Source organism: Hevea brasiliensis, chromosome 8 (assembly GCF_030052815.1).
Source record: "Hevea brasiliensis isolate MT/VB/25A 57/8 chromosome 8, ASM3005281v1, whole genome shotgun sequence".
NCBI classification, from domain to species: domain Eukaryota; kingdom Viridiplantae; phylum Streptophyta; class Magnoliopsida; order Malpighiales; family Euphorbiaceae; genus Hevea; species Hevea brasiliensis.
Genome location: NC_079500.1, coordinates 97,477,920 through 97,496,371, shown reverse-complemented (window position 1 = coordinate 97,496,371; position 18,452 = coordinate 97,477,920).

Sequence of the window (18,452 nt, the reverse complement as noted above, 5' to 3'; positions counted from 1 at the left end):
TATTAAATTATGGTACTGAAACACTATAAAATTGTGTGTTTCAGTGGAAAAGAATACCGGGACAGAACCCGAGGAGTCGAGTTAAGGCCAAAAGGCGACTCATTTGAGGTTTGTGCACAACATCACTATGCTTTAAAAATTCATTGATTAAATGAATGAAATATGCATTTTACTTTTGCTTTGAATTGTTGAAAGTATTGTGGCCTTATTTATGATGTTTTGATTTAAATTGTGAAAGTTATTGTGTATATTTGAAATGACAATGTTTAGCAAATTGTTAAGATAAGTTTTGAAACCACAGTGTCATGACCATATATTTGAACACCTCACTAGCACGACTAGTGGGGGTAATTAGTTTCGAATTTTGATTCCTTCTCTGGAGAAGTGTTGAGGTGTGCCAGTAGAAGAGGATGTGAATGGATATCCATATATTTGAGCTAGCTAGCCTTGTGATGTGATTTCTCTTTAGCCTCTGGCTATTGAGATTCTATTTGTTTCGAATGGCATGATCTAACTGTGGGTTTTATGAAATGTGTTTTGATACTTTGAAATGAACCTGGTTTGCATTAAAATCTCATAATTTATGTTTTGTGTTTAATGCTCATGTTTAGTCAAATTTTTGAATAAATGTGATTTAAGTTTTGCATAAAGATTATTTTAGTATGTTGTGCACCACTGAGTCCTAGTACTCAGCGATAGCTTCTATTGCTGTCGCAGATACAGAGACTAGAGGAGCAGCAGACTGAGCTGCTGAGGATTGAGGATCGTTCTGCTTTGAAGCTATCGGGTATAATTTATACCCTGATCGTAAATATTTATTTTGATGTATGTAATGCACAGAAATGTATGGACATGTGAAGATGGGTTTTGAGCAGCTTGTACAAAATCTGTATAAAATTTGTAATAAACTTTAGTTTGGATTTTCTTAATGTAAATTTTTGTATGATGTATACATAAATTGTTTATCTTTAAAGAAATATGAATGTATGAAATTGATTGACTGTACCTTGAGGACTATTGAATTTTGAACTTGAAAAATTTATTGAAATGATTGTGAAATTGATTGAGTTTGATTGTGAAACCGAAGTAGTGGTTAAGAAAAACTTTTAGATGTGCTTTTTACAGGTATTAGAAGAACTGTTTTCTCAAAATACAGAGGAAACTCTGTTAAAATTTTTATAAAATTTGCGGAAAAATAAAATGGGCCAAAATTTCCAACTAGCTTTCAACTTAATTACATGTTTTAAATATTTATTAGAAATGCTCACCACTTATCAAAAAGAAGAAAATTGTTTTAAAATCCCTTGTAGGGTACTTAATGAGTTATCGGTAGGTGAAGTTCGGTAGTTCATTAGGTATTCTACGGGATCATGTTATGCCTTACAGAGGGGTAAGGTGTGACATACCCTCTCAGACTGGCCATCTGTCTGTGGGTGGAATGCCGTACTGAAGTTCAATCTAGTTCCTAAGGCTCTCTGAAGACTACCCCAGAATCTAGAAGTGAACCTAGGATCTCTGTCTGATATGATGGATACTGGCACTCCATGCAGTCTCACAATCTCATCAATGTACAACTTGGCCAATCTTTCTAAACTGTAGTCTATCCGAACTGGCAGAAAATGAGCAGACTTGGTTAGTCTGTCAACAATGACCCATACTGCATCATGACTCTTCTGTGTCCTCGGAAGTCCCATTACAAAATCCATTATTATTCTTTCCCATTTCCATTCCGGTACTGGTAGTGGATGTAACAACCCAGTGGGTACTTGATGCTCTGCCTTCACTTGCTGACAAGTTAGGCATTTGGATACAAACTCTGCCACCTCTCTTTTCATACCCATCCACCAGTAATGCTCCTTTAGCCCCCTATACATTTCTGTGCCACCAGGGTACATGGCAAAAGGAGATTCATGTGCTTCCTTCAAAATGATCTGCCTCAAATTAACATCATTAGGAACACACATTCTGCCCTGGTGTAGCAATAGACCATCATCTCTGATTGAGAATTCTGGTTTCTTGCCCTTTCGGACCTCTTCTATTAGCTTCTGATATTTCTGATCATTCTGAGTAGCCATTCTAATTTGATCAATCAACACTGGCTGTACATGCCATGCAACTGCTATCTGCCCATCATCATTAATCTCTAAGCTGGCATGCAATGATCTCAACTCATGTACCATAGACAAAGGAGTAACCCGTAGACTTGCCATAGTCTTGCGACTTAAGGCGTCAGCCACAACATTAGCTTTCCCTGGCTGATAGTCTATCAGACAATCATAGTCTTTTATCAACTCTAACCATCTCCTCTGTCTCAAATTCAACTCCTTCTGAGTGCCCAAATACTTCAAACTTTTATGATCTGTGTAGATGTAATACTTTTCCTCATACAAATAGTGTCTCCAGATCTTAAGAGCAAACACAATGGCTGCAAGCTCCAAGTCATGTGTCGGATAGTTCCTCTCATGCGATTTCAACTAGCGTGATGCATAAGCAATGACATTTTGATCTTGCATCAACACAGCCTAACCCATTGTGAGAAGCATTACTGTAAACTGTATATTCTTTACCCGGAGTAGGTAAAGTCAGGACTGGAGTTTCAGTTAAACATTTCTTCAATCCATCAAAGCTCTGTTGGCATTTATCCGTCCACTAAAATTTCACATCTTTTCTAAACAGCTTGGTCAATGGAGATGCCAACATGCAGAATCCCTTCACAAACCGACGGTAGTATCCAGCTAAACCCAGAAAACTGCGAATCTCTGTGACATTTCTGGGTGGCCTCCAATTAAGGACAGCTTCAATCTTACTTGAATCTACCTTGATGCCCTCTTCTAATACTACATGCCCCAAAAAGGATATTTCCTTCAGCCAAAATTCACACTTCGACAATTTGGCATATAGCTGTTTCTCCCTCAAAGTCTGCAGTACAATCCGCAGATGTCTATCATGCTCTTCTACATTCCTCGAATAGACCAATATATCATCTATGAATACCACAACAAACTGGTCGAGGTATGATCTGAAAATAGTGTTCATCAGATCCATAAAAGCAGCCGAAGTATTAGTTAACCCAAATGGCATAACCAAAAACTCATAATGGCCATAACGGGTTCTGAAGGCAGTTTTAGCAATACTCTGCTCTTGTACTTTCAACTGATAATAACCTGATCTCAAGTCAATTTTGGAGAACACAACTGCACCCCTCAACTGATCAAACAAGTCATCAATGCGGGGCAATGGATATCTATTCTTTATTGTCACCTTATTCAACTGTCGATAATCAATACACAAGTGGAGAGTGCCATCCTTCTTCTTAACAAACAACACTGGCGCTCCCCAAGGTGACACACTAGGGCGGATAAAGCCCTTGTCAAGCAATTCTTGCAATTACACTTTCAACTCTTTCAATTCTGTAGGTGCCATTCTATATGGCGTTATGGAGATTGGGTCCACACCAGGCATAACATCAATCTCAAACTGCACCTCTCTTTCTGGAGGTAATCCTGGCAATTCATCAGGAAATACATCCAGAAAATCACATATAGTAGGGATGTCCCTTAGTGCTAGACTCCCCACTTGGGTGTCTATCACATGTGCCAAATATGCTTCACACCCCTTTTTAATCATCCTTCTGGCTAGTGCAGCCGAAATGATGTTTGATGGCAGTAAATGTCTCTCCCCATGTATTACCACATCACCATACAGAGGGAGACCAAAAGTGACTGTCTTCAGTCTACAGTCAATTATGGCGTGATGCCTGGCTAACCAATCCATGTCCAAGATGATATCATACTCTCTGAAGGGCATTTCAATCAAGTCTGACAGGAAAATATGTCCTTGGATCACCAAAGGACAGTCTCTATAAATTCTGTTGACCCGAACCTCTTGTCCTAACGGACTAGTTATTAGAACTTCAAAACCCATTTGCACACATGGAACAGCAAGTGAACAGACTATGCTAGCACTAACATATGAATGGGTTGAACCCGGATCAAACAATACAAATACTTCTTAATCAGAAATAGAGAATGTACCAGCTACCACATTGGAAGTTTCAGCCTCTTCTCGCTGTCTCATTATGTAGACTCTGGCTGATGCACTTCCTTGTGCTGATTGACCAACTGTGCCCTGACTGCCTAAAGCAGTGCCTCTACCTCTGCCTCTTCCTCTGCCAACTGATTGTGAACCTCTGGGAGCAGGACTCTGAATAGATCTCTCGGCAGTAGTAGGAGCTGGACCATATCTCGGAAACGGAGCACTAGTGCAGTCTTTAGCTATGTGGCCCTTGCCTCCACAGTTAAAACAGGCTCCAGTGGCCCAATAGCATTCCTCCCCATGAATCTTGCCACAAGTCTCACAGGGGCGGACAGAATGTGAACCCTTGCTCGACTGCTGCCTATACCTAGGGGGTCTCTATCCAGAAAATCTGCCCCTACAAAATCTTCCACCTCGACCCCTGCTGGGTCCACTAAATTTCTTCTTCTTCCCAGAAGTCTCACCAGAACTCTGTTCTACTGACTTTTCTCCCTTGTCTTTTTCTGATTTCTCAGCTTTCTCTGATTTTTCTTTCACTGGGGTTGCTTCTGATTCTATTCTTTCCAACTCAAGTGCTTGAGACATGAGCTCTGAGAAGTTACTGTGCCTGAATCCCACTACTTGTATTCTCAAACTGGGCTTCAAACCAGTCTCAAATCTCTTGCACCTTGCCTTGCTGGTGGAAAGGAGACTCCCAGCATAATGACTTAAGTGGGAGAACTCCCTCTCATACTCTGCCACTATTCTGTTGCCTTGTTTTAGACTCAGAAACTCTTGTAACTTCTGATCAACATATGCATCTGGGATGTATTTCATCGAACTCTCGATGAAGTCATCCTGTGTCACTGTGGTTCAAATAAGCCGTGGGGATGGTCTTCCACCAATCATATGCATCCCCTTGTAGTAGAGACACATAATATTCAAACTTTAGTTCATCTTGGCAGTGCAGCTTCTTAAATACTCCGTCCATTCTTTCAAGCCATTGCTCTGCCTCTAAAGGATCCACTGTACCCTTAAATTCTACAGCCCCATACTTCAGTAATTTATCATATTGTCTGGCTGGAGGCAGTGGTTGTGCCACAGGTGTTTGGGGTGGAGCTTGAGCAGACATACCCCCAGCCATTTGTTGAAACATCGCAGCCATCTGCTGTGCGAACTGTGCAGGAAACTGCGGCATTTGTGGGGCTGGTGCTATTGACCCACTGACATTCGGTAAAGCTGGGGCTTCCTCTTGTGCCTCAGCTTCAACAGACTGCTCAACTGAGTTATCCCCTTCTTCCATCTCAGTCTGAAGTTAGGATATCTCCTGAACAAATAACACAAAGAGATTGCCCTCCGTTAGTTCATATTTATGATGTAATGCACTGTATGTAACAAATATGGACATTGAGCAGTTGTACTTAACAAGAAAGACACAAATTCATAAGTTAAAACATACTTCAAAAACCTGGCTCTGATACCACTAAAACATGTCACACCTTACCCCTCTGTAAGGCATAACATGATCCCGTAGAATACCTATTGAACTACCGAACTTCACCTACCAATAACTCATTAAGTACCCTACAAGGGATTTTAAAACAATTTTCTTATTTTTGATAAGTGGTGAGCATTTCTAATAAGTATTTAAAACATGTAATTAAGTTGAAAGCTAGTTGGAAATTTTGGCCCATTTTATTTTTCCGCAAATTTTATAAAAATTTTGACAGAGTTCTGTCTGTATTTTGAGAAAATAGTTCTTCAAATACCTGTAAAAAGCACTTCTAAAAATTTTTCTCAACCACTACTTCAATTTCACAATCAAACTCTATCAATTTCAATAATTCCACAATCATTTCAATCAATTTCTCAAGTTCAAAATTCAATACTCCTCAAAATACTAGCAATACATTTCATTCAAATTAAATAAAATAGTTCCACTCATATTTCATTTGAGACAAAACAATTTATATACATCCTTACAAAATTCACATCAAAAGAAATACAAACTAAACTTTATTACAAACTTCATACAAATTTTGTACAAACTGCTCAAGACCCATTTACATGTCCATACATTTATATGCAATACATACATCAAAAGAAATATTTACAATTAGGGTATAAATTATACCCGAAGACTTCAAGCTGAATGATCCTCAATCTTTAGCACTTTCCATCGCTCCTTTAGTCTCTAAATCTGCGACAGCAATAAAAGCTATCGCTGAGTACTAGGACTCAGTGGTGCACAACATACTAAAATAATCTTTATGCAAAAATAAAATCATATTTATTCAAAAATTTGACTAAACATGAGCATTAAACACAAAACATGAATTATGAGATTTTAATGCAAACCAAATTTATTTCGAAGTATCAAAACACATTTCATAAAACCCACAGTTAGATCATGCCATTCGAAACAAATAGAATCTCAATAGCCAGAGGCTAAAGAGAAATCACATCACAAGGCTAGCTAGCTCAAATATATGGATATCCATTCACATCCTCTTCTACTGGCACACCTCAACACTTCTCCAGAGAAGGAATCAAAATTCGAAACTAATTACCCCCATTAGTCGTGCTAGTGAGGTGTTCAAATATATGGTCATGACACTGTGGTTTCAAAACTTATCTTAACAATTTGCTAAACATTTTCATTTCAAATATACACAATAACTTTCACAATTTAAATAAAACATCATAAGAATGCCATAATTCAATATTTCACATTATTCAAAACAGTATGCAAAAGATGATTATAAAAAGTATACGTTGTGCACAAACCTCAAATGAGTCGCCTGTTGGCCTTGACTCGACTCCTCGGGTTCTGTCCCGGTATTCCTTTCCACTGAAACACATAATTTCACAGTGTTTTAGTACCATAACTTAGCATAAATCCAAAAATAAATTTAACTTCACTTTTACCTAGCTCTAACGTGCTAAATTCGACGTTCTTGAAATTTTGTGTTTCGGGTTACTATTCACTGCACTATTCAAGTCAAATTATTGACTTTCTAAGGCTTAATAGGTATGGGAATTCCAACTTTATCCACATACCACATTTTGGTCACCAAACTTGTTGGTTTTGGTCATTTTCTCAAAACTTAGGTCTTTTAGGCAAAATTGCCAAATTTTCAGTTTTGGTGTCCTTAATTGTACTATTTCATTGGTCAGTTTACTGTTGGAATTTAGCAAAACTTTCTTCATAGAAAATGTTCCTTACTGTCTTAAGTTTATTCTCCTTTTTGAATCACCCCAATTGGAGTTTTGTAGCTCAAGTTATAAGCAAATTACGTTTACTGTTTATGCTACAGAATTTGGTTCTGCAGATTTGTTGCTCCAACTTCATTCAGTAATTTGATCAAGTTAAGTTCATAATTTGGTCTAATTTTCTTCATATGAAATGTTCTACTATGTCTTAGGTTTCCATCGGTTCAAGAATCGCCTAAATCGAAGTTTTCTAGAGAGAGTTATAACCATTGAAACTTTACTGTTCAAATGGCAAATCTGCAGTCTGCAGATTCAGGTCACCAACTTTGCTCAGTAATTTGATTAGGTTAATGGCATAATTTGGGTTGGTGTTCTTCATGAAAGTTTTAGGTCTATATTTCATCTAACTACTGGTAAAATTTCAGGTCATTTTGACCTGCCTAGCTCGAGTTATGACCAATGAACAAACACTGTTCATTTGGTCAGTTTGTGCAGTGGCAGCCTGCGATTTCTCAACTTCGGTCACTTTGTTCACTAGGTTTTAGTCACTTTTTGGGCAGGCTTCCTAAATGAAAATTGTGTCATTTAGTGCCTATTTTCATCTCCAATTGGTCCCATATCCATTGGACTTGTAAAATTCCATTTTTGGTCCCTCAAAGTTGACTTTTGGTCATGGTGCATACCCAATCCGAATTTGACTTTGATTCAAACACTTCTAACACACTTAATTAGGTCACAAATGATCATTTCTTTCCTTAAACTATGTCAAAGACATCATTTAGCACTTCTTCATATTTTTGGTCTCTAAACCCTAAGTATCCAAACCCTAACCACACTAAATTGTTGCATTTGATTGATTCCATGCATACATACATGTTTCTTCATCTAAAACAAGCTCACATATGTATTTAAATCTATCAAACCATGCAAATATACCCCCATACACATGCTGGCCGAATTTCACTCATGGTCCCTCACAAATTTTTCTTTTATTTAAAATTTATTTACAAGTTCAATAAGTTAAAAATGTAGAAATCAAACTAAAATCATCAAGTTTGCTTACTAACCTTTTTTTGTTGAATTTCTCCCTCTTCAAAACTCCTTCCTTTCTTTTTCTTTTTGTTTTCAAGCTCCTTATCTAGGTCTAACTACAAGATTTAATGTTGGAGAGTAAGGTTTTTATGGTGGGATTGAAGGTTTATGAAGCTTGACTTAAGAGCTCTAATGGAGTTTGAGAGAGAGAGCTAAGGGAGAGAGAAAACGTCTTGGAAGGGAAGAAGAAGACAATGAAATTTTTTTTTTCCTTTCTTTTATTTATTTTGTCTTATGGAAGACCCCAAAAATTCATTTAATTAATTTATTAATTATATGACTTATGGCATCATGCATGATATCATGCATGATGCCATCTTCCTACACCTTTTTAACTTTTTCATTTTCTCTTCTTTTTTTTTATTAGTTCTTTAATTTAATTCTCGATCCCGAAGTTTTCTTTTCTCCGATTTTATTTCACAATTAGGTCAGGAGTCAGCTCTCGGGGTCAATTGACCAAATTACCCCTCGCCGGTTCATCCCGATTTGCAATTAATTCAATATTTCTTCCGGCTCCCTGACCTAATTATTTGACTGGCTTATGATTCTTTTCGTGATTTTCTCTTTTACACTGTGGTCATAAGGGTCCTAAGGACCGCGGCGTCACATTTTACGGTTCGAAATTTGAGTTTAAAATGACTTGCATGATCGTTCTAGAAGGTCACCCATCGCTGTGACTCTCGGTTCGTTTAACTTCTTATGTTCTATTTTTCTTGTTTATACTTAACTAATTGGACATTACTAATTATTTGTGTTTATAGCTTCTCTAATTGTCTTAAGTGTGGTTCTAATCTCCTTAATTGTCCGGACCGACACCGATCACCGGAACAGTGAAATATACTAGGCTATGCAAACGAAGGTGTTACACAAACTAAAGTCAAATTAGAGAAAATAACTTAAAAATCAAGTCTAAATTAAAAAATCAATAAAAAATCAAAACTGATTGGTTTAAACCGAATCGAACTGAAATAGAGCAATTCAGTTCGATTCTGTTTTTGACCCATTTCGATTCAGTTCAGTTTCTAAAATTTAAATTTCGATTTTTATAATTTAATTCGGTTCGGTTCGGTTCGGTTCAGTTCGAACTGAATGCTCACCCCTAAGTTGCGTTGGCTAGGAAAAAAATTATTTTAAATAATAATTGTTTTACCATTTATATAATATAACTATTTATATGAAATCATAAATTAATATGACAAATATTTTAATTATTGAAATTAAAAAATGTTAAATAATTTTAATTTTACAAAAAAATATTTTTTTTTACTAACGTGCTAAATTATTTAACATAAAATAATTGTTTCACTAATTCTATATTTATTTTAAAAAATTCCTTGTAATTATATGTCCAAAACTCTTTAAATTAGTAAGATAAAGAATAAACAAGTAATTTAATAATAAAGCTAATCAACTTCAATTTAATAATATTAATTTTTTTCTAAAATTAGAAACTATACAATTATTAAGGGGACAAGGAATATATATTGATATGATGGGACCCTATGCTATATTATTGATATGAGTAGTGATTGCTTTTGTCTGGTTCTTTTCAAGCTTTATTGAGCACTACCTTTTCTATATATTTATATCTATTTACCTAATATTTGAGAATTATAAAAATTAAAAGGATTTAAATATAAATTTATTATAATTTTTTTTAAAAAATAATCATTTAAATAAGATAAATTCTAATTCTAATTTAAGGATAAAATCGGTTAGATGATTTCAAATTAATTTATGAACCAAAATTATTGATTCATTCTGATGCGATTTACCATTTAAATTGATCTCCTGCAAAGTCTATAATGAGATATGATAGGATAACTATAAAAATTATTTTATTTAAATTTGAATTACATTAATATTCTCAAAATTTGTATCGTTTCAAATCTTATTAAAACTTATTTTTAATTACTCAAAATTTTTCAAACCAGTTTATTATTACTTGTAAAAAATTTGAATGCATTTAATTTTTTATATTTTAATTAATAATTTATATAAAAAATTATTTTGATTAATAATTTATATTTTAAAAATTAATAATTCTATAAAATATTTAAATTCTATTTTATATAAAATAAAATGCATAAAATTTTAAAATATTATTATAAAAATATATATTTATGTTTAGTTAAGTATTTATGTAAATGAATTTATATAACGAATACCCAACCTATAAAATCCAATTCCGTTTCAAATTTAATTATATGCTATATAAACTCATCTTATTAGAATTCTATCAAAAGAAGTACCCATAAAAATTTAACCCTTTACCATCCTTGGATACCATTTATCATGCATGAGAACTGATAATTAAGCTATAAATAATATAAATATTAAATTAAAAAATTATAATTAAATTGTATAATATATAAATACTAAATGCTAGAAAAAAAAAATTCAAAGTTTTGCAAGTTTTTTAAGTTTTAGGTAAACCATATATTATTTTCAATTTTAACCAAAAAAAAAAAATATAATTGAATTTATCACTTAACAAAAATAATTTAAATATTTTTGCTCATTATCAATTTTAGTTTTTTTTTAATTTGATTGATTTGTTCAATAATTTTTAATATTTTCATTAATTTTAGAAAACTATAGGTTTATTTAAATGTAAAAGGCTAAATAGATACGTTTTAAAAATATAGAAATTAATATATAAATTTCGTTAAATTTTAGAGATTAAATTATAATTTACTTGAATTTTTTTTACAGTGTTTATGGCAATATACCCTCTTTACTAACAAATTTAACCTTAGGACCCTATTGCAAATGTGCCAAATCACATGATAGGAAATTATAATTTCCCTTTAAAACAATGCAAATTCATATTTAATTTTCACATAGCAAAATTTATATATTTATCTAAGAATATATTTTTTAAAATATTATATTTTTAAAATATAAAAATTAACTAATTAATTTTACTAAAATAAATAAATTAAATAGTAATTTGATTAGCATTAAAATATATTGACAAATTAAAAATTTGATAGAGAAATCAAAGAATTTAATAGAAGTAAAATACAAAATATAATTATTAATATATTTTTTAAAATATATAAAAAAATAATTAATTTTATTAAAATAAAAACCTAACAAAGTGCAATAGAATTTGAAAATTAAAAAAATAAAATATTAATTTAACAAAATCCAAAAATTTAAAGTATTTAAGGAGTAAAATTATAATAAAAATTAGGAGAATTGAAGAAATCAAGAGAAAATTAGATATACAAAACTCTTAAATCCATATTAATTGGAATTGGTATACAAAATTACATATTACTCCTCTAAAATAAGATGTAACAGGAAAATTAATTTTTAAAATTAAAAGAAATAATAAGTTTTGAGTAGCATATGCACTAAAAGTGTCAATAAAATAGAAAGAAATATTTTCAATTATTACTATTATTTTCATTTTGAGAAACAACTTTATGATGATTAAACCTTTCCTTGCACTGCTATTATCAGAATGCTGCTTTCTGCACCATTTCATTCCATTATTTCTATTTCATCTGCAGTTTCTACAACAGATACAAACACAGGTGCTGATTGTATAGCGTGAAGTTCCAAAGGAGGAAATAAATAACTAAGTCAAATTTTGAAATAGAGGGAAAATGTTTGGACATTTTCATCCTTTTCTTATCTTTGGACATCCTTTTCTTATCTTTGTTCTCCTTTCATCCTTTTCTTATCTTTGGACATCAATTTAGACAATTCTTGTTCTTCCATTCTATCCACTTCGTATTCTACCCTCTCCAATCTCGATTGAAGAAGCTTCGCCTCTGCCAGTTTTACCAACTCAAATTTATCCTGCTTAGATGCAACTTCCATTAGAATACCAACCAAAACATCCCCTGTGGAGAACTGCCGAGATAAGAAAGACCAAGAATGACAATCGAAATGCTGCCTGACATGAATGTCGTTGTATATTTTCTTAGCGAGTGTGGTTTTACCTAGCCCCCCCATTCCCACTAAAGTGACGACTCGGCGTTGCTCTTCCATCATCAACAGTTGAGATTTAACATCTCTGATGGTTACCTCCAAGCTGATAACATCATCTTCCTGATCGTGTGGGTATGATCTTCTCAATCGCGTTTGCATTTCACTTGTAGATTTAGATCCCTCTCCTTCTGCATCAAGTTTGATGCCCAAACTCTGCATATTAGCACAGACACTCACAATCTTAGCTTGGATGGATTTGATCTGGGTTCCAATTTCATGGAGATTAGGAACCTTAGTGAACATGGAGGCAGCCTTCTTAATGAGTCTAGATACCAGGCAAATTACCAAGAGGGGGCAGATAAAAATTTTAAATACCAAAAGGGGGCAAGGTACAAAAAATTTATTAAAATAGGTGAATGCTGCTAAGGTAGAGGAGAGAGAGAAGGAGATTCATCTATGACTAGCGTCTACGGATTAACGTGCAATTTAAAAATTTTTTATAGACTGAAGTGTGAAAAAAAAATTGAACAGCATGCTGGACGGTATGTAAACAAGCGACTAACGTCTTATTAAAAATCTCTGCAATAGTAAAAAAAGTTGTTGCAGCTGATTGCTACTCGTAGTAGCACCTAGCTGCGTAGTTACGTCAGACGGCAGCCAGACGCTACTTATGATAGTGTCCAGCTCCATAATATCTGCCAAAATAAATTTAAATGTACACAGTCCTGCAGTAGTCCCTTCACATCATATAGTACCACAGCAGTCAGTTCAAACAACATTTTGGTTGAGAGACTATATTTATAATAGCATTTAATGACACTATATAAATGAAAATTTCAATGCCATTTTAGATAATTGGACTAATTAATATATGTGGGTAAGCTAAAAATATATTTTCCTTTTCGGTTAAACTAACGGGACCAATAAGCTCAATAATATAAAATTTTAATCTTATTATTTGCAATAAATTTTTTTGGGTTCACATATATATAAATTAACGATTAACTATACAATAAATATAAATCAATTCTAAATTTTAACTGATTACTAACCTTTTTTTTTCCTGGAAATGAGGATCAATTGCAATATCTTCAAATTCAAAGTCTCTTAAATTCAGATACTTGACTTCTGCCAAAATAAATTTACATGTACACATAAAAAATTATATTATTTCTCTTCATACTAGCATCTTCAATTGAATATTATCAATTTAAATTTAAATTATCAAAATTTTATGAAAAAACAAAAATTTTAATTGCAATTACTAACAATATATTGTCTACACATAAAAAATTATCATACATACATTTTTTTTCCTATTTTTCTAAATCAAATAATATATTCACAATTAAAGTACAGAATATTTTTTTATAATAATATAAATTTACATATTTTAAATATAAGACATATAGCAAAAAAAAATCATTTCAATTTACGTTTTTACTAATACAAACTTTTTACCATACTAATAAATTTATTATACATAAAAAATAATACATATGTAGATTTTATTCTATTTTCCTAAATCTAATAATATATTGAGAATTGTACTACATAATAAAATTTTTTTAATAATATCAATTTACCTCATATTTATTCTAAATACTCTATAAAAATTTATATTTTTTTCTTATAAAATATGTAATATATTATCTATATTTTACCTAAGTAGTTTTACCAAAAAATATAATGCACTAAAAAAAAAAATTTAACCTCCGCTTTTTTTTCAACTTTTTGTACTGTTAATATTTTTTCATTATATATAAATAAAAAATTACATTTTATATTAATTTCACCTAATTTTTTTCCCTTAAAAAATTTCTGAATATATATTCAAACTAATATTAATAGTTTTTCCTTTTTTAACTATTTTATTACCTTCTTTACACATAAAATTATATTCTATACCTAATCATTTTTCTAATTAAATTTTATAATACAATATTTAAATTTTAATAATACAAATTATTAACTACACTATTGCAATTATTATATCATAGTTTATTTCATTATTAATTTTTTAAAATATTTTATTAGAATATAAAATTATATTTTATTAGTGAGTGCATATATATATATATATATATATATATATATATATATATACACACACACACTTTACTTCATATCATTTAAAAAAAATATGTATATACACACACCTCTTACTGTATATCAATTAAAAAAAAAATGTATATAAACACACATACCTTAAAAAGTTGAAATGTTGGAGAGAGCCGGTGCATAAGATGTCATTAAACGCTATTATAAATATAATTTACCCGTTAAAATGATATTTGAACTAACTACTGCGACATTGTACGATGTGAAGGGACTGCTGCAGGAATGTGTGGGACTACGCGTGGTGAAGAAGATCATACAAGCAAGACCCTACCATAGGTAGCGTCTGGCTTCCATCTAACATGATTTGGCAGCTTGGTGCTAATATGAATAGCACCCAGCTATAACAATTTTTTCTTTTACTGTTGCAGAGATTTCGTGTAGAGATTCTGGGCGAGACGTTGTTCGCTTGTTTACATAGCATCCAACATGCTGTTTAATTTTTTTTTACACTTCAGTTCATAAAAAATTTTTAAATTACACATTAACCCCTAGACGCTAGTCATAGATGAGTCTCCTTTCCTCTCTTCTCCACCTCAGCAGCATTCACCCCTTTTAGTAAATATTTTATACCTTGCCCCCTTTTGGTATTTAAAATTTTTATTTGCCCCCTCCTGGTAATTTGCCCCCAGACACCCTTTTTCTTGAGCCTAAAGGTGTCCATGACATCCTCCGCTTCATATGCAATATCTCTGATTTCAGCTACCCAGCTGCGAATGCGTTCATCTTGATCTTGCTTGCTGTCTGCATCTTTCAAGAAGCATCGAATCCGCTTCAGTTCAGTCTGCAACTGCTGAACTTCATCTCTCACACCATGAAGTAAGCTTGCTTCACGAACAAGTACATCAGCAATTCTTTCAATGGCAAAGGAGACGATAGCCTCAACCATTTTTCTTTTCCCTTCAGGGTCGAATTGCAATCAAACAATCTCCAAGATTTGGATGCTTTTTTTCGCCGGATATCATCTATCATGCTCTGGAATTGATGCGTGGAGCAAAGATGTGACCAGTTGGGTTGAATTAATTCGGCGCAACTATGTACATGCAAGTTTAATCATAACCCATTATAATTTTACAGTAAATTATTATATATACATTGATTTTATTATATAATTTTTTTAAGATTTCAAAAGCATTTTGAAAATTTTTTATTTATATTTTTAAATTTAATAAATTTTAAATTACAATGACTTAATTTAATAATTAAAATACATTTCATTTGATAAATTTAAATTTAAACATTTATTCTCATTATAGGCTTATGAATTAACTCATTTAGCTTCGTTAGCCAACTCATATATATTAAATATTAATTTTATCTTGTAATAATTTGATATGTATATATAATTGTGATTAAATAATTATAAGATAATTAAATTATAAATAATAATGATAAAATATAAAATATAATTAAATTATTTTATAATGTATAATTTATAATCATTAAAATTTAATTAAAAATGTTATTTTATTTTATTAATTTAACTACTATGATTTATTGAATTTATTAAATATTTTTTAATAAAATTTAATGAAAATATAATAAATTAAATTTGAGCTATTTAAATGTTCACTCGACTAATTATAAACCTGTTTAATAATAAATATTGTTATTAAGAAAAATATTTTTTAAAATATATTAATTATTATTAAAAAATATTTAAAATTAATTTAATAAACTTTAATTATGAAAATATTAAAATAATATATATATATATATATATATATATATATATATATATATATATATATATATATATATATATAAATTTTTTTTTTTTCTAAAAAGCAGATTTAGCCACTCAATGCCAACGGACCACTACGACTACATCCAAGTCTGGCTTTTGCCTTGATTTATTTCTAAGACTAACAAGATCTCAAGATTAAATTTTAATTTTCTAACCTGGCTTTTCTCTTATTTAAAAAAAAATTAAATTTTAATTTAACTAATTAAAAAAAATAAGTGGATATAAATTAATATAATTTCATTAGCTTTTTTTATTAACATTTCTCTTAAAAAAGCCAAGTGGGTAAGAGTTATGATTAGTATCCAGTGTCGTATTTAGCTTTTTAATTTTAATATAGTGTTATTAAAATTAAGATACCCTTTAGTCTCTTATAAACAACTCATAAGTGTATTATGAAACGTTTATAAGAGTTAATAATATGAACCTATTTAATTTTTTCTTAAAAATTAACTCGCAATGAAAAGTTTATAAATTTATACGTAACACTCAAAATCTTCCCATAAAATTGATGTGAAACGCATCATCCCTTACTCTTTTAAATTAAACATCTTTGCGAAGCAACCGGGATCATGACTCTTTCACCCGTACTTTTCTCGAAGAACATTATGAAATTTTTGTAAATGGTCTGTCGACTGGATACATCATTCACAATCCATTTAAACAGAATATTCTGGTAAGCAATTAGGATCATAACTCATTCACCCGATCTCCTCCAAAGAATGTTAGAAAACCTTTTTATATAGCTTATCGACTCATACGGAGTGAGACTTTAAAACTAAATGATATAAACCTATCTCATTTTACATTAAAAGTTAACTAAGTTTGCAAAATAATATATATAATATCCAGAATCGATACGAAATGCATTAATTAAAGTTTGTTATAAGATGTTTTAAAAAATTCAGAATGTGAAATTCTTTTTTAATAAAAATCAGTTATACGCTTATGTATTCGGCGCAAAAAAATGGAGGGATGGTCTTAGTGTACCATCATTCATCAGCTATGGAAGGAATGGATTACTATGATCATCATCAAGGAGACAAGGAATATTTAATGGGAACCTAACCTCTATGATATCTACCATCTAGGGGTGAGCACTATTTCGTTTAAATCGAAAAATTGAATCGAATCGCTTTAAATTTGGTAATCAGTTCAGTTTTTTATGTAATTTGGTTCGGTTCGATTTTGTATTTTAAAAAATTTAGTTATTTCGGTTCGGTTCAGTTTTGGAGAAAAAAATCGGTTTGAATCGAACCGAACCGAATAATATTTTTTATTTTTGAATTAATTTATTTTTATGGGGAATTTATGAATTATATATAATTATATATATATATATATATATAAATTGCTAAATTTCATTAATTAATGGTTATTAGATTCAAACTAAAGTTAAAATCAAATCAAATAACTTAAAAATCAAGTCTAATTTAAAAAATAAATAAAATTCGAAACCGATCGATTTGAACCGAACCGAATCGAAATAGAGCGGTTCGATTGGATTTGATTTTTTATTTATTTCAGTTTAATTCAGTTCGATTCTAAAATATAGTAATTTAATTTTAATAATTTAATTTAATTCAGTTCGATTTGAACCGAATACTCACCCCTAATCAGAGCAATGGTCTTACCGTATAGTTTTTTTTCATGCTTTCCAAAAGGCGTTATCTTTTATATCTTTTATTTTTAGATAATGAATTTATTTACCTACTATTAAAGAAAAACATGATGTCCAAAGTGAGCATATAAAATAAAAAATAAATATATTTTTTTATAGTTTATCTCTGGGATATTAAATATATAATTATAATTATGACTGAGAGGATATTTGTCTTAAATTATAAAAATTAAATTATAAGTACTAAATATTTGTAAAATAATTTTAATTTATAAGTATTTAAATTTTTAAATAATTAAGTATTTAATTAAAATGTTTATAAGTGGTTGATAAATAATTTACATATTTAGTAAAAAAACACTTTACAAATATATTTGTTATTAAAATAATTAAAAATAATATTAAATTATTTTCTCAAATAATAAATTATATTAACTCAATATTTTATTATAATATTATCAAAATATATTTTAATCATATTACAATATAATTTAATTGTAAAATAAATAAACACACATCTTATAGGCAAATATTTTATTAATATTAATAAGAAATAATTTTTAAATTTATTAAAATTAATGTAAATAATTTATCTAACTTATTAAAAAAATATATATTTTTTAACATAAATATGAGAATAAATACAATAAAAATATATAGTGAAATTATAAAATTAAATGATGGTAATATAGCAAAATATATAGA